This window comes from Canis aureus, chromosome 28, assembly GCF_053574225.1.
Source record: "Canis aureus isolate CA01 chromosome 28, VMU_Caureus_v.1.0, whole genome shotgun sequence".
NCBI classification, from domain to species: domain Eukaryota; kingdom Metazoa; phylum Chordata; class Mammalia; order Carnivora; family Canidae; genus Canis; species Canis aureus.
This window is the reverse complement of record NC_135638.1, coordinates 8,746,023-8,762,430: the sequence shown is the minus strand read 5'-3', so window position 1 is coordinate 8,762,430 and position 16,408 is coordinate 8,746,023. Positions and strand designations below refer to the sequence as shown.

Below are 16,408 nucleotides of genomic sequence, written 5' to 3'. Positions count from 1 at the left end.
TGTGAAAGATGAGAACTACTTTTTTTCATAAAGTACTGGTTACTCTGCCAGGGCAAAATATCCTGCAGACGTGTAAAGAGCATACGCTCTTGTGGGAGTGGCATAAAAATGGGGCATATTTGGACAGCAATGTGTGTGTGTGTGATCTGCAAAGATGCAGTGAAATGAGCAAAAATGAAACTTGTGGGGTGATGGGTCTGAAAAATGTGCTGACATGTTGTGAATTGACTAAGGTGATTTTTTAAAATTAAAGTATAGCTTACATGCAAATTTATTTTAGTTTCAGGTGTATAACATAGTGCTTTGACAGTTCTATTTATCACTAAATGTTCTTCATGATAAGTGCAGTTACCATCTGTTACCATACATTTTTACGACATTAGTGACTGTATTCCTTATGCTGTACTTTTCATCTCTAGGACTTACTTAAAGTTTGTACCTCCTAATCTTTACCCATTTCACCCATACTCCCCCTAACACCTCCCCTCTGCAATCACCAGTTTATTCTCTATATTTATGAATCTGCTTCTACTTTTTGGTTTGTTTTTTAGAATGTTTTTTTTTTTTTTTAGATTTCACATATGAATGAAATCATAGGACTTTCTGTGTTTGACTTACTTCACTTGGCAAAATACCTCATAAGTCCATCTATGTTGTTGCAAATGGCAAGCTTTCATTCTTTTTTGTAGCTGAGCAATATTCCATTGTGTGTGTGTGTGTATGCATATACATATATATGTATATATGTATAATGTACTTTTTATACAATAATCTATCATTTATTGCAGGATTGTTTATAATAGCCAAAATATGGATCTTAATTTCATAGCCATACTTATGTTTAGATGACATTCATATGAAAGATGAATTAGAGATGAACAAAAGTAGAAGTATTTTTCTTGTCTGAACGAACCCCTGATGGCTTCCCATTTCTTACCAAATAAATCTATATTGCTGTTGCTATTGAGGTCCTGCATGATCTCCACTCATAATCCCAGTCTAATTTATTTTTCTTTATTCCAGAGAGGAAACTCATCTCTCCTGCTGATTCCTACTTAGTAATTTGGCTTCTATTATCTAAAGGATCAATTGTCTCTATTTTTTTTTTACTTGTTAATTAAACAACTTTTTATTTTATTCAGGACGCTTTTTCTGTAGTTTCAAGTTTTTATTTAAATTCCAGTTAGTTGGGCAGCCCAGGTGGGTTTAATGCTGCCTTCAGTCCAGGGTGTGATCCTGGAGACCCGGGATCGAGTCCCACATCAGGCTCCCTGCATGGAGCCTGCTTCTCCCTCTGCCTGTGTCTCTGCCTGTCTCTCTCTCTCCTCTCTGTGTATTTAAATAAATAATAAAAAATCTTTAAAAAATAAATGAATTCCAGTTAGTTAACATGTGGTGTAACGTTAGTTTTAGGCATAAGAATTCAATGATTTGTAATTTACGTACAATACTCAGTGCTCATCATAAGTGCCCACCTTAATCCCAATCACCTATTTAACCCATACCTCCACCCATCTCCCTTCCAGCAACCCTTAGTTTGTTCTCTAAAGAGTCTTATGGTTTGCCTCTCTGCTTTTTCTCTTCCCTATGTTCATCTATTTTGTTTCTTAAATTCCACATATGAGTGAAATCATATGGTATTTGTCTTTCTCTGACTGACTTATTTAGCTTAGTATAATACTCTCTGGCTCCTTCCACATTTTTGTAAATGGCAAGATTTTATTCTTTTTGATAGTTGAGTAATGAGTAATGATGGATGAGTAATATTCCATTACATATTATTATCATTACATATTAGATATCTATCTATCTATCTATCTATCTATCTATCTATCATCTATCTATCTATCATCTATCTCTCCATCCCACATCTTTATCCATTCATTAGTCAATGGACATTTGGAGTCTTTCCATAATTTAGCTATTGTTGATAATGCTACTATAAACATTGGGGTGCATGTGCCCCTTCACATCAGTATTTTGTATAATAAGTTTTTCTTAAGATTTGTAGAAGTAAAAAAAAAAGTAAAAACAAACAAACAAACAAACAAAAAGATTTGTAGAAGTAGACTATTTATAAATCTCAGTTTTCAATTTTTAAAATAAATGTATTTTCTACCTTTGAGTGGAAAGATGTGATATATTGTAAGTAATTAGTTATGAAATTGGACTAGGAGTGTATATTAAGCAGAATAGTTGAGTGTCACAAAGTTGGTACAGTGAAAACATAATGATGTTAGAGCTTAGATGTTTTTGTATTCTCTGTCTTAGAAGACTCCATGTTTCACAATTAATCCAAAGTCACAGTTGAAATTTTCATCCTAGGACCATAAGTTACTTGCTACCTTTAATATGGAGTAAATAATGTAATTTAGAGCCACAAACCTTTTTTTCTTTCTGTTTTGAGGATTAAAGTGATATATTTAGAGAGGACTATTTGCATTAAACCAAAATATATGAAAACTCTTTTCAGGGAACACTTAAGGCACGCTTCAAAAAAATGCAGATAATGCAAGTCAAATTTCTTGGGTATTGTTGCTATTTTATCTTGTTCTTCAGTCCTCTGGAACTGACACTAAGAGGAAGTTATCTTATATCATTGCTTTGGAAATGTGATTAGGTTACACTCAATTTGTCAATATTTACAACACTTTGGTTGGTTATTTCAAACTCTTTGTCCTCCTTGAACAGGATTAAGGCATTAGTCACCAATGGGGCTTCATTATTCTGTGAAGGAGTGGTTTGACAAATATTAGCTCTAATGCAATTTTCCTCCTTGACATGAAATGAGGCCTGCAGAGGTAGGGAACAATCTCTGACTCCTGATTGCCTCCTCAGGCCTGGTGTGATGGGGCTTGCGTGAGCAAATGGAGACAGCAGGTGTGTTGTAATATGGCCTTTACTGTGTAATACCATCAAGGTCCCCAAGGAGTCACAACTAGGGGGTTTATAGTTAATCTTCCAGTTTATTTAACCCCCTGATTCAGAAGTTTCCCCCCAGACCCACGGGTGTTTATTCTCTAAGTAGGCTTAAATTTTTCTTGGTGGGGAAGTTGTGTTGTCTTCAATATGGCTCTTCACCACAAGCAGCTCCTACAATTAAGAGCAGCGCAGGAGCAAAAGCGGATAATAGAGTTTAGTGTTCCTTTTAAAGCACATTCCTTATCCTTAAGTGCTGTGAGTGAGCCCAGAGTGCATTCAAGATCCCTTTCCTACACATTCACATTACAACACAAAGGCAAATATATTCCATAAATACTGAGTAGATACAGTTGATCCTTGTTATCTGCGGTAATCATTGTTTATGGTTGCTGCCCGTACTGACCATTGCTCATAGGGGAATACAGGGTTAGGTTCCTGTAGTTGCAAGCTTGTAGTCACAACATTGTCCTGAACTGATCAATACGTATCCTTGTTTTACATGGTATCCTTTTAGAGACATTTTATTTATATTTATTATTGATTCATTAACTTGTGGCCATCAGCACTATAACTCATGCCTGAATGAAGCTAATCTAGCATATACATTTTCTCTGTAAGGCATATCACAGCCCTCTTTTGCTTAGGAACACCAGACAGCACTTCACCATTATGTCTGAGGGCCATTTTATACCATGAAATCACCAACAAAAAGCACAAAAATGTGGAGAACATGGTGCTAAGTAAACCTGGAGAAGGACATGTTCTTATAAATATGAAAGCTGAAGAAAGCAGAATATTGCCTTGTTCAACTTCAGCTGGGGTCATGGGTATTGGGAAACTCAAGTTTTTGCCCTTCTGCATGTCTATGAATCACTGTGAAACCACCATAAGTATTGTTTTGGGGTTACAAATAAAACATTTAGAACAGGCTTGTCACATAGTAGACACCCAAGAAATATTAGTTATGCTCAAGCATGTTTTCCAATTATTTTTATATTTGAATAACATCTTGGCTGGTATAATAATCTTGGATCTCACTTTCATATTTTAGAACTTCTTAACATTGTTCCATCATCTTATGGCATATATTGTTTCTCTTTAGAAATTTAATGTCACCTTGTTTATTTTTCTCTTTCATGGATAATTTGTTCTTCCTTCTTGTATTCTAGAATAATTCTTTATCTTTGAAGTTTTTAATATAAGTAGGATAGGTCTCAATATTGGACATTCTAAAATCAAATTGTCTGTAATATGCATGTATTAGGGTTCTCTAGAGAAAGAAAACCAGCAGTATAGAAAGAGATTTACTATAAGGAATTGGCTTATGCAATTATGGAGGCTGAGAAGTCCCATAATCTGTGTCTGTAAGCTGGAGAACCAAGAAAGCCAGTGATGTAATTCAGTCTCCATCTGATGGCCAGAGAAACAGGCACCTCCAAAGCAGGAGATCAATGTCCCAGCTCAAGCAGTCAGGCAGGCAGGGAGGAATTCCTTATCCTTCTGCCTTTTGTTTTATTCAGGCCTTGAACAGATTGATTGATGCCCACCCACAGTGGAGAAGGCAATCAACTGAATCCATAGGTTCCAGTGTTAATTTCACCTAGCAACATTCACAGACATACCCAGGAAGGATATTTAATCTGAGTATCCTGTGGTTAGTCCAGGTGACACATAAAATGAACTATCATACTGCTCTTTCAGTCTTCATAATTAACTCATCCTAAGAATTTTTTTTTTTGCATTTTATTTGTTCCTCACGTTATATTATTTTTCTGGTTGAGTTATTCATATTTCTTCAGTTTTCACCTTTTCATTTTTGGGGGAAGAGAATTTATAGATCCTGTATAGGTGCCATGCTGTTTCTTTTCCAATGGACCTTGTGTGAGCAGAGCAAATAAAGTGGTATATTTATGCTCTTCTGGAGCCTATATGATATTTTTGGTCTTTTTATACTGTACCTAATGCCAGTTGTTCATCCCAATGAGCTAAAGTTTAAGACTGGTTATTTAATTTATTTATAAACACTTTTTCTATAGTCTGTGAGCAAATAGAAATAGGGATAAGCTCAGCTGAGGGAATCTTCAGTCTGTTTTTGTTAGAATACTTTTTAAACAAATTATTTTTTTAAGATTTTTTAAATTTATTCATGAGAGACAGAGAGAGAGAGAGAGAGAGAGAGAGAGAGGCAGAGAGACACAGGCAGAGGGAGAAGCAGGCTCCATCCTGGGAGCCCAATGTGGGACTGGATCCTGGGTCTCCAGGATCACGCCCTGGGCCGAAGACAGGCACTAAACTGCTGAGCCACCCGAGGATCCCCTGTTAGAATACTTTTATAAGTGTAGAATCTATTTTACATTTTCTGTGATTTTTTTGAATATCCTTTAACTGTAGTTCACTTTATTTAGTTGGGGATGTATTTCCCATTCCCATTGTGGAATGTATTAAGGTTCCCAGTCTGACCTACAATAGTCTTTAGTGACTATCAAAGAAACCTTCAGTTCTTTAAGAAGTCACCTCTACTTTCATTCTGTTTTAATTATTTTTTTAAGATTTTATTTATTTATGAATGAGAGAGAGGAGAGAGAGTAAGAGAGCACAAATGCTTGAGGCAGGGGTGGGAAAGGGAGAGAATCTCCAGCAGGCTCTGAACTGAGCATGGAATCCCATGTGGGGCTCCATCCTACAACCCTGAGACCACCACCCGAGCTGAAACCAAGAGTCAGATGGTCAACTGACTGAGGCATTCAGGCACCCTATGTTTTAACTATTATTCTGGATGATCATTTATTTTATTATTTTTTAAAGATTTTATTTATTCATGAGAGACACACAGAGAGAGGCAGAGGGAGAAGCAGGCTCCATGCACAGAGCCTGACATGGGACTCGATCCTGGGTCTGGGGTTTCCAGGATCACTCCCTGGGCTGAAGCCTGTGCTAAACTGCTGAGCCACCTGGGCTGCCTTGCATGATCATTTATTAATGTCCTTTGTAAGAAGTAACAGAAGAAGACATCCTATCAGTTTGTTTATCCCAATTTTTGAGGTAATAGTAGAATTTTCCAGATTTTGTCATTTGCTGATATGGGTTATGGAAAGTAGAGTCAGAAGTAGGAGCCACCAATATGTGCCATTGCACTTCATTCTGCTGTAGAGACTTCATTTAATTTCATGGAAATTCACATATAAATTATTTAGTACTCTTTTTATTTCTCATACCTTACATCGAATCCAATAGGTAATCCTGCTGAAATGAGCTTCAAAATAGAGTATGTCTAGAATTCAGTATATTTTCTCTGACTCTACTGACATAGAACTGGTGAGAACCACCATCATCTCTTTCCTGGTTCATCATCATAGCCTTCTAACTGATCTTGGCTTCTATTCTTCATCTCCTACAAGTCTATTCCTACCTACTATAGCCAAAATTGTTCTTTAGGAATAGTAATCAGATCATGTTTTTTCTTCTGCTGCAAAACCTGGGTGGTAAAAGCTAGAGTCTTTTCAATATCTCACAAAGTGGTACATGATTTTTCCTCCCTCCATCACTTCAAATAACCCTATCCCTTAGTAATAATTTCACCATTCATTCTATTCATCACATGGTCCCTTTGCTCTTTCTCAAAATGCCAAATATAGTCTCTTCTTTGCATTGATTCTTACCTGTCCTGAAACCCCCTCTGTCAGATGTCCTCATAGTAACTCCTCATTCAAGTCTTTGCTCAAATGTCACTTTTTCAAGAAAGCCTATCCTGGTTAACTGATTTTAACTTACAACCTATTCTCACTCTGCTTTCTTCATCCTCATTATGCTGATGTATTTTTTTCTCTTTCCATATCATGTTTTACCATCTAACAAATTACATTTAATTTGTTTAATTGTACTTCTTGTTTGTCTATCTCCCCTCTAAAATCTAAGTTCCATGAAAACAAGCATCTGTGTCTATCTTGTTTGCTATTGTATTCCAAGTGCCTAGAAATGTGTGCAGGAAATATTTATTGACTATTTTAAGTGGTTAATTATCTCTTTACTAGGGCAGATGATAAGAAAATAAGATTCAGACACCTTTTTCCCTTGAAGCAATTACTAGTTCATGGCCATGCAACTTGTCTGAGGGCACAGCTCTCTCCTTTTTTGATCTTCATTCTGGATGGAGTTCTGATTTATTTAAATGTTTGAAAAGAAAAGGAATATTTAACATTGGAGATCAGAAAGATAATGTAAAAATATCTCTTTACTTAATATTATCTTGTGCAGAGATAGCAGGGATATGTTGGAAAACACTTCATGATTATTCCATTTTCTGTGGTTCATACTCTTTTAAATATTTGTCTCACAACTTTTAAAAATAAATATTGATTGAAAAGGAAGGAGTGTAGAGCATCTGGGTGGCTCAGTAGAACATACAACTTGATCTCATGGTCATGAGTTTGAGCACCATGTTGGGCATACAATTTACTTTAAAAAAGTGAGGGAGTGATTATTTATTTTGAAATATCTTAAAATACCTAGATAATCAGAATATGAGATTACCTATTATATCATAGTAATGATTTAAAAAAAAGAGAGTGTAGTGTGGAAAGAGCAGCTTAGGGATTGGGTAAATCCTAGGACAAATCATCATTCCTCTGCCACTTATTATGTATGACCTTTGACAAATTACTTAAATGATGAATTTTCATAGTCTTTTTTGCCAAGTAGGAGAAAACAAAACACTAGTCAAAAGAAAAACAGAAATCACTTTATCTGGAAGAGAAATATCTCTTTGTTAAAAAAAAAAAAAAAAGAGGGACTTCAATTTAGGGAATTGATAACATATGTCCTAGATGAGATGAAAAGTAAAATAAGGCAAAGCTAAGCAACCCAGAAATTATGACAACAGGAAGGACAAAAGGAAAAAGAGGAGATCAGGTGGCTTGTAAACTAGGATCACCCAGTAGAAGTCAATACCGGTGGGCTGGATCAGAGGAGCCTGAAGTCAAATAGGCGACCAACCATTATAGGAGATGGTGCTTAAGTTAGAATGTGGGGAGAAATACTCTGGTTTCTCTCTTCTTTTAATCTCTTATCAGTGTCTTTCAAAGGCCAAACTTGGCTGGAATCCAGCAGACAAAAGTGGGAAGAGCAAGGGATGAATTCGCTGACAGATAAACCAAAAATTGGCAAAAAGACTTGAAAATTAAATGTGATAACACTATATACATAAATAAACTATTGTGCTTTGTACATACTAAATTTTCAATAAAATTTATTAATGTAATGGTGCATAAATTAATGCATTTTCTCTTCCTTTGTATTTGGATGGGTCAACTTTAAACATGGGATAACAAAAATATAACTTATTTATAAAACTTCTCATTATAAGCATTTTGTGTTATTTATTATTGTTATTCCTAGACATACTTTTTCCTGGTCAATTCTCTTCTTGCAAATTATGATTTTTCTCAAAAATGGAATTCTTAACTCATAAAGCAGAAGGATTTAAATGCTCATTTTGTTATTATATTTATATTAATGATCACATCTTTGCCCTACTTACGGTCTTTGCCTTAATTAGTTACTGTCTTCAGTATAAAGTCCAAATTCTTTGGGTGTAAATAAACTTCTTCTCAATATAGCTACACCTACCTTACCAGTCATTTTCAGCCTACACCAGACTTCTCACTTTTCTGATCACAGCTTTATTTCCACACAGTTGTGCCTTTTCTCTTCCTATTCGCCTAAGGAAACTACAATTCTTCTCCCCTTGACCAGTTCGTCTCCTTCTCTTTCTCCCAACCCAAACTTCAGTGTGTCTGTGAAAAGAAACCTCTTCAGCTTCCAAATCAGATGTCAGGGCAAGAGATATGTTAAGTCAATAAACTGGACAGGCAATTGCAGAACACCAAGACCAACGGGGTTCTCAGCATTTAAGAAAGCAGTCAGGACTTGACAAGAAACTAAGAAGGAATAAACATTGAAATAGGAGGAAAGCAGTATGGTATGGTGGAAGCCAAGTGAAGAAAATGTTTCAGTAAGAAGGGAGTGATCATTGGTGCCAAGAATCTGCTGGGAGGGTGGTGAGATGAAGACACTTGATTATTGGATTTGGCAACACAGCGGTCATTGCAACCTTCAGTTGTGTTTTCAGTGATGTAATGAGGAAAAAAAACCTGATTGGCTTGGCTTCAAGAGATGGTCAGAAATGAGGACAAGTAGAAGTTTGTTGAATGGGTGAACTATTAGATAAATGAAGAAATGATGTTTGAGAGAAGGTTTCACTATTGGTCAGGAACCAAAACAGATGAATTGTTTTGAACTTTTAGAGGCTCTTAAAATTTTCCAAACAGAAACAACTATGCCACCTTGTGGTGCAAAGCTTTTCTTAAGTGAGGTTTATTCAGAGTAGGATTATTGAGGCTGTAGAGTTAATCTAGGAAAGGTTCTTTGTGAGTCCTATAGTGTATCAAATATATTTGAAGATTCAATATTGAATACTCATCTATGCATTACAGCGACATATGCACATGATATATATGCTTCTAGTAGACATTTCTGGCATAAAAATACCAGATGTTACAATGAAGGGTGAAAAGGAACCTAAAACTAAGAACATACCACTGTTAATTCAAACAACATGATGAATTGTCTTACATGATATTTAAACAAGTCTGCTCTTTGTAATATATACCACTTCGAGACAGACTTTTGAAGTTCAAACTACACACTGTTGAAGTCTGATACATTATAATAAAACTGAAGTTTTTTAATGGATGGTTATAAAATAATGTTTCATTTGCACAGACATCACAAAAATTGTCTTGGAAAATCCCATCCTAAGACAGATTTGAAATATAATAGCTTGCTATTTGATTTAATTCATTTAATGTTACAACGCTGAAATATTTTATAAGATATAAAAACTGAAACTGCAAACTCCTAGGAGAAAGCATAGGGAAAAGCTCCTTGTCATTGTTTGGCAGTAATTTCTTGGATATGATACCAAAGCACAGCCAATGAAAACAACATAAACAAGTGGGGACACATAAAACAAAAAAAAGCTTCTATACAGCAAAGTAAACCATTAACAAAATGAAAAGGCAACCTCAGAACAGGAGAAAATATTTGCAAACCTGTATCTGATAAGGGGTTAATATCCAAAATATGTAATGAATTTACACAATTCAACTGCAAAAAATAAATAACTCAATTAAAAATGGACAAAAGAACGAATAGACATTTTTTCCAAAGAATACATAAAAATGGTCAACCAGCACATGAAAAGCTGCTCAACATCAGTAATAATGAGGGAAACAAATCAAAATCACAATATCATTGCATTCCTGTTAGGATGGCTATTATAATGAAACTAAAGATAACAAGTGTTGAGAACAAGGAGAAAGTGGAAGTTTTGTATACTGTTGGTGGCAATGTAAATTGGTGCAGCCGCTATGGAAAACAGTATGGAGGTTCCTCAACAAACCAAAAAAGTATCATGATCCAGCAATCTATCACCTCTGAGTATATATCTGCAGGAAACAAAATCAATATTTCAAAGGATATCTGCACTCCCATCTTCATTGCAGTATTATTCACAATAGTCAAAATATGGAAACAACCTAAATTTCCATCAATGGGCGAATGAAGAAATTATAGTATATACATACAATGGAATGTTATTCAGCCTTAAAAAAGAATGAAATCTTGTTTTTACTACAATATGGATAAGCTTGGAAGACATTATGATAAGTGAAATAATCCAGACACAGAAGAACAAATGTTACATGATCTCATTTATAGGAATCTCATTTATTTAGGAATCTTAAATAATAAAACTCATAGAAGCAGAGAGTAGAATGGTGGCCCCCAGGACCTAGGGGAGTGGGAATCAGGGAGATGTTGGTAAAACGGTATATTGTTTTACTTATGCAAGCTGAATAGGTTCTGGAAATCTATAGTACAGCATAGTGTATATATAGTGCATAGTTAATAATACTCTATTTGTTAAAGGTAGATCTTATGTTAAATGTTCTTTTTGAAAAAATAAATTTAAAAAGGAGGGAGAAAACTTTTCGAGGTGATGTTAAATTTACTACATAGTGTATGGTGGTGTTTGATGACTGTGTACATCAAACTCATGAAGATGTATACATATGTACAGCTTTTTGTATGTCAATTATAACTCAAAAAAATTACACTCTTAAATATTGAAAAATAAAGCCTTGGGTCACCAAAGTTATACCTTGTGATAATAAGAAGGACGACTTGAAATGACTTATTTAACTTAATGTTGTTTCTAGTTAAGACATAGTAGGATACCTGTGTGATAGTGCATTGACTCTTGTTACTCATGTCAGAACGAAATGTTAATTCTATAATTTATATCCACATTTTTGGCACTTCAACTTGCTTATTAATTGAGGAATACACATGTATTTCTCTTATCCTGGTAATTGAGTAGCATCATGGCGGGAAGGAAATATTGCACCAGATATGTTAAACAGGTAAGGAAAACTTTATTTAAAACTATTGCAGTAGGGGGGGAGAGAATGTAACTCAAGTGTTTTGAAATAGAAGAGGGGAGAGGTTTTGAGCACTGGGGTAAGCTAATGGAAAAATACCACATAATTGACAGTAGAAAGGTTGATCAATGCAATTAAGCCGTCTGTGTTTGCTAATTGGTGCTTATCTAAGTTAGGCTCCAACATTCCCACAGAGTCTTATAGATAGGGGTCTTATCTTTTTTGATAGTTATATTTCAAAGGGCTGGCTTCCAGGTGCTTATTAAGAAAAACCTTCCTGGGTTGTAGAAGATTTAAATTTCAAAAGGACAGAGGAAGAATTTATGACTCCAAGTAAATATTCTCAAGAACTGGGAGATCAGAGACCTGCAGTCAGCAAAACTCCTGTCTAAAGTTTAGTCAAGCTGAGGGTAAAGGTGAGGCCCTCTTGGTCAAGAGATCTTACAGGCATCCTTTGGAGTTGAGATCTCAGTTAAAGGCAAGACTGATCAACCAACTTTAGGCAATTCTTCTCCCTTAATTCTGTCTAGATTCTAATTGACCACTTTCTCTCTATCACTCTGAATCTTGAAAAAGAATGTGCACCTGTGAGTCTCCTGTTCTCCATTTCCTTAGCCCTTATCGTAGTTCGAAGTGACCTTTCTGGAAGGCAAGAGTACTCCCAAATAGGAGGTACCGCTAGTCCCATTTCATATAATTATAGCAAGTTTGAAATGAATGAGCCAAGCAAACTTCCTTCTCTTCTTGCCTTAAATGTTTTACTTCCTGATATAAGCTGGATGTTTATATGTTTAGCAGATGAAAGCTAAAATACATAACCAATATGATTTTATCTTAGTACCTAATTAAACATTGTGTAATAAAAAATCATATTATTACTGATTTTCCCAAATATATCCCCCTATTCATTTCCATCTTTTTATATTATATAGAATGCAGAAGTATTAACCTCACTGGGGACTTGATTCTAATTAAACTGGAAAATACCTAAAAATCAATAAGTTCATGTTTTGATATTATCAATTTTTCACACATTTCACGTCTTGCTTTTGTATTTTTCCTAATCTTTTTCCTTTATAGGATGGTACTCATATAATCATTAAATGACTAAAAAAAATTGTGCATGAATATTCTTGAATGATATTTGAGGGGAGAGATATAAGGAAAGAACTAATACTAAAAAAATTAATATTTTGGGCTACATATGTCATTTTCATATGAGTTTAAGAAGCATTTGAGTTTGATGTATTACATTAAGCTTTTAGAACTTTATGTACATAGACTATATTTATGAGATGGAGAAACTTCTCATACTTCCTTAGTTTGAAATGCACATCACTAATTTCTTTGCTTTTTAAAATGCTAATTCAGGGCTAATATAATAGATTGTTATAAAGTCTTATATAAGGTTTCAGATTCTCCCAGGTGTTTTGTTTGTTTTTAATGTCATCTTTATTTGAATCTATTTACGTGTGTTTCTAAGCATAGTGCTTGATGTTCTCTTAGTTTCATGTTTTTTTTATAACATGCTTAATTTGTTTTAGAAACAATATAGAAATCTGGAGGTGAATGAGTACTGGTGTTTCTTAGATGTTTTACATAGTAATTGTTTTCCTTAACTATAATCTTTGCACTTTTTTAGTCTTAGAAGTGCTTCCTGAAGAATTTATCCAGTAAGATTTAGTTTTTAGATATGCTGGAGTTTGTTTTTAATGTATATCTGAATGCTCAGTGTTGACAAGTCAAATGTATCCCTGCATGTAAGTCCCTGCTGAGTGAAATATTTTGTCACAGCTAAAAGTCTAAGAGAAAAGCCGAAATCATCAGGGAGTTTAGCTTGATGTATGAAAGGCCCACAGGAAACAAAATTGAATTGATGTGTGCCAATAGTAGCAATTAAGAAAGAATGGGCTTCTGCCAAAATGTTCCTATATATAAGTTTTTTTACAGAACCTTTATTTTTTTGCTTTACCAAGCAAACTTTATTCATCTTTTCATAAACAAAATGTCACATTCATATTGCAAAAATGTTCTCTTTCAGTGCAGTTATTTTTTCACGTTTTTTTTTTCACGTTTTCAATACATATTTTTACTCAGATGGCAATCTTAGTCTTAATTATGGCATCTATTCTATTATTTAATGTAATTATGATATATTTGCATTGAGATTTGTAATATAACTCTTGGTTTTCTATTTGTACTATCTTTTTTTATTGCTTTTTTTCCCCACTTTCATGCTTTCCTTCCTAAACATTACCTGGCTAACTATACATTCTTTCATTTACTTCCCTAATAATTGCTGCATATATGTCCTTGATTTACTGGAAGCTATGACAAATTAGTATTTTTCCACTTTGAGGAAACTGAATAATTTAGAACAGTTTAACACTAATTAATTGTTTGCCATTTGTTTTTTTTCTGTAATTTAATTCTACGTGTATTTGCCCACCCATCAAACATTATTACTGTTTTATATAGTCAATATTCATTTCAATTCACATATATATTTTTTTATCCTTTTTCTTTTACTCGTCATTACTTCCTCATTTCCTGCCTTAATCTGAGATCACTTCTTCAGGAAAAATTCCTTCCACTATTTCTTTCTAGCTCAGATCTGCTGAGGTCAAATTCCCTCGGTTTTTATTTATTTGAAATATCTATATTTTATCTTTATTTTTAAAAGATATTTTTACTAGTTAAATAATTTTAAGCTGCAATAATTTTCTTAAAGTACATTAAAGATGCCACTCTAGTGTTTTCAGCAACTACTGCTGCTGCTTCTTTGTTCCTTCTCCTTCCCAAACTATCTTCCCCCTCTCCCTCTTCTTCTTCCCCCCACCCCTCCTTGTTTTCTTTTCTCCTGTTATTTTTCAGAGAAATTTAGTTGATTGATGGTCTTATTTCCTTTTTGAAGGGAATATCCTCCCATCACTCTGACTATATCTTTAAATTTTCCTCCTTATCTTTGGTTTTTGGATTCTTTTTGTAATGTGCCTAATTTTTTGTTTCTTGGTAAAATGCAATGAATCTGTGGCTTGTTGTCTTTCACTAGTTTTGGAAAAATTTCATAATACTTTGCTCATATAATGATTTTCCTATCTTCTTAAAAAATATTTTATTTATTTAATCATGAGAGACACAGAAAGGCAGAGACATAGGCAGAGGGAGAAATAGGGTCTCCAAAGAGTGCCCAATGCAGGACTCGATCCCCATGATCATGACCTGAGCCAAAGGCAGATGCTCAACTACTGAGCCACCTAAGCGTCCCCCTTTCTTTCTTTCTTTCTTTCTTTCTTTCTTTCTTTCTATCTATCTATCTATCTATCTATCTATCTATCTATCTATCATTTATCATCTATCTATCTATCATCTATCATCTATCTATGTATTTCTCTGTGGCACTATAAATGCATGTTAGATCTACAGTGAAAGGCCTCTATATTTCTTAAACTATTCTGGCTTTTACCTTTTCATTTCTGTTAGCTTCGGTCTTGGTAATTTCTATTGATGTATCTTCCAATCCACTAATGCTCTGTTTTGCTGTTCAGTTAGTTGTTAAATCTATCTACTACGTTATTTTTTCTATTATATTCTCATTTCTTGAATTTAAATTTTATTCTTTATAAATTCCAGTTCAGTGGTGAAATTTATATTGTCATCTATATTCTTGAATATATTGAAAACAGTGGAAATTCAAGTCTGAAAATTACAATATCTGAATTTCTTGTAGGTATATTTCTACCTTTTTCTCCTTTCTTTCAATTTTTAATCATTTGGTCTGTTCTTCAGGCATGCCTAGTAATGTTTGTTTTTAAGCCAGGCATTAAGTGTAAAACATTGTAAAAGTTCTGGATGATGATATCTTTTGCAGAGGGGATTAAATTCTTCTGTTAAAGGGTATGTTGCAATCATGGTTGGAGAACTTAGAACTGGATTCAGTTTTTCCTAGGCCTGGTTTTGTTTGTTTTGTATATTTTCCTAAAGTATAGCTTTTCAGGGTTTTCAGTGAATATTTACTGGGATTCTTTTCTTCTTGGCTGTCCCTGGATTCTAATAGTTAATCTCTGCAGCACAGTGAGACTGTAGAAATCTCTGCTTAGATTTTATACTGTTAAATTTTATATTCTGTTTGGCTTCCTGGCCTTTTGCCTTATGCAGCATATGAATCATCAAATGCCTTAAAAGGAAAACAGTAAAAAATATTGGCTCACCTCTATGGGTTTCTCTGAAACATTTTGACTCCTTGTTTACTTTGCTTTTCTTTGATATATTCAAAATTCTGTTTTTATTTATTTGCTATTATTTAATTTATCTAACATTTATGATTTTTCTTTTTTTCTTTCTGGGGGGTAGTTATCTGAGAAGAGCTACTTTATTATAGGTAGGGTGGAAGAATTTTCATCTAACATCTTCCAGATTAAAAACAAAAAAACTTAATTAAATGAGTTAAATCTTTATTTTGCCATTTGAATAATAATTATTTAATTTAAGAAAAACTTTAGTGAAATGATATGTTTTCTTATTTTCAGTTTTTAGAGTTTATAATACTAGATATTGTCAGTCTGTTCCAGGACAATAATTTAAAGAATAAACACGAGGCTCATACTTTTTTCTCAGAAGACTAATTGAAACTCTGAAGAAGATAAACAATATTAGGAGAATAGCTCAGATAATTGATGCTAAGAATAATTGTACATGAAATAATTTGTGGTTGAAGTAGGAGAACAGATTAATTGGAATACAAAAGCTAAGGAACATCTGGGAACTTTGTTTTTGTACTTTTTTTTCTATGAAGCCAAGGAAATTCTAGTATAAATAAAATCGCGTAATGTGAAATTCTGTAGAGGACATCTAGATCTGTCGTAGGACAAGTTCATTGTGGTTTGAACTCACAAGCTAAAAAAAAATTAGAAAGTTATTAAGTGAGACTGAAAAATGCCATCTTTAACAGTGGATGGATTAGCAGGAAATTTGTTGTCCAATTTTAT

At 34.0% G+C, this 16,408-nt stretch overlaps 1 protein-coding gene across 13 annotated transcripts in view; it reads left to right on the top strand.

Annotated features, from left to right (window-relative positions):
- Positions 1–16,408, top strand: part of CNBD1 (cyclic nucleotide binding domain containing 1) — a 543,788-nt gene that overhangs the window by 125,803 nt on the left and 401,577 nt on the right. The gene's annotated exons all lie outside the window — the stretch shown is intronic.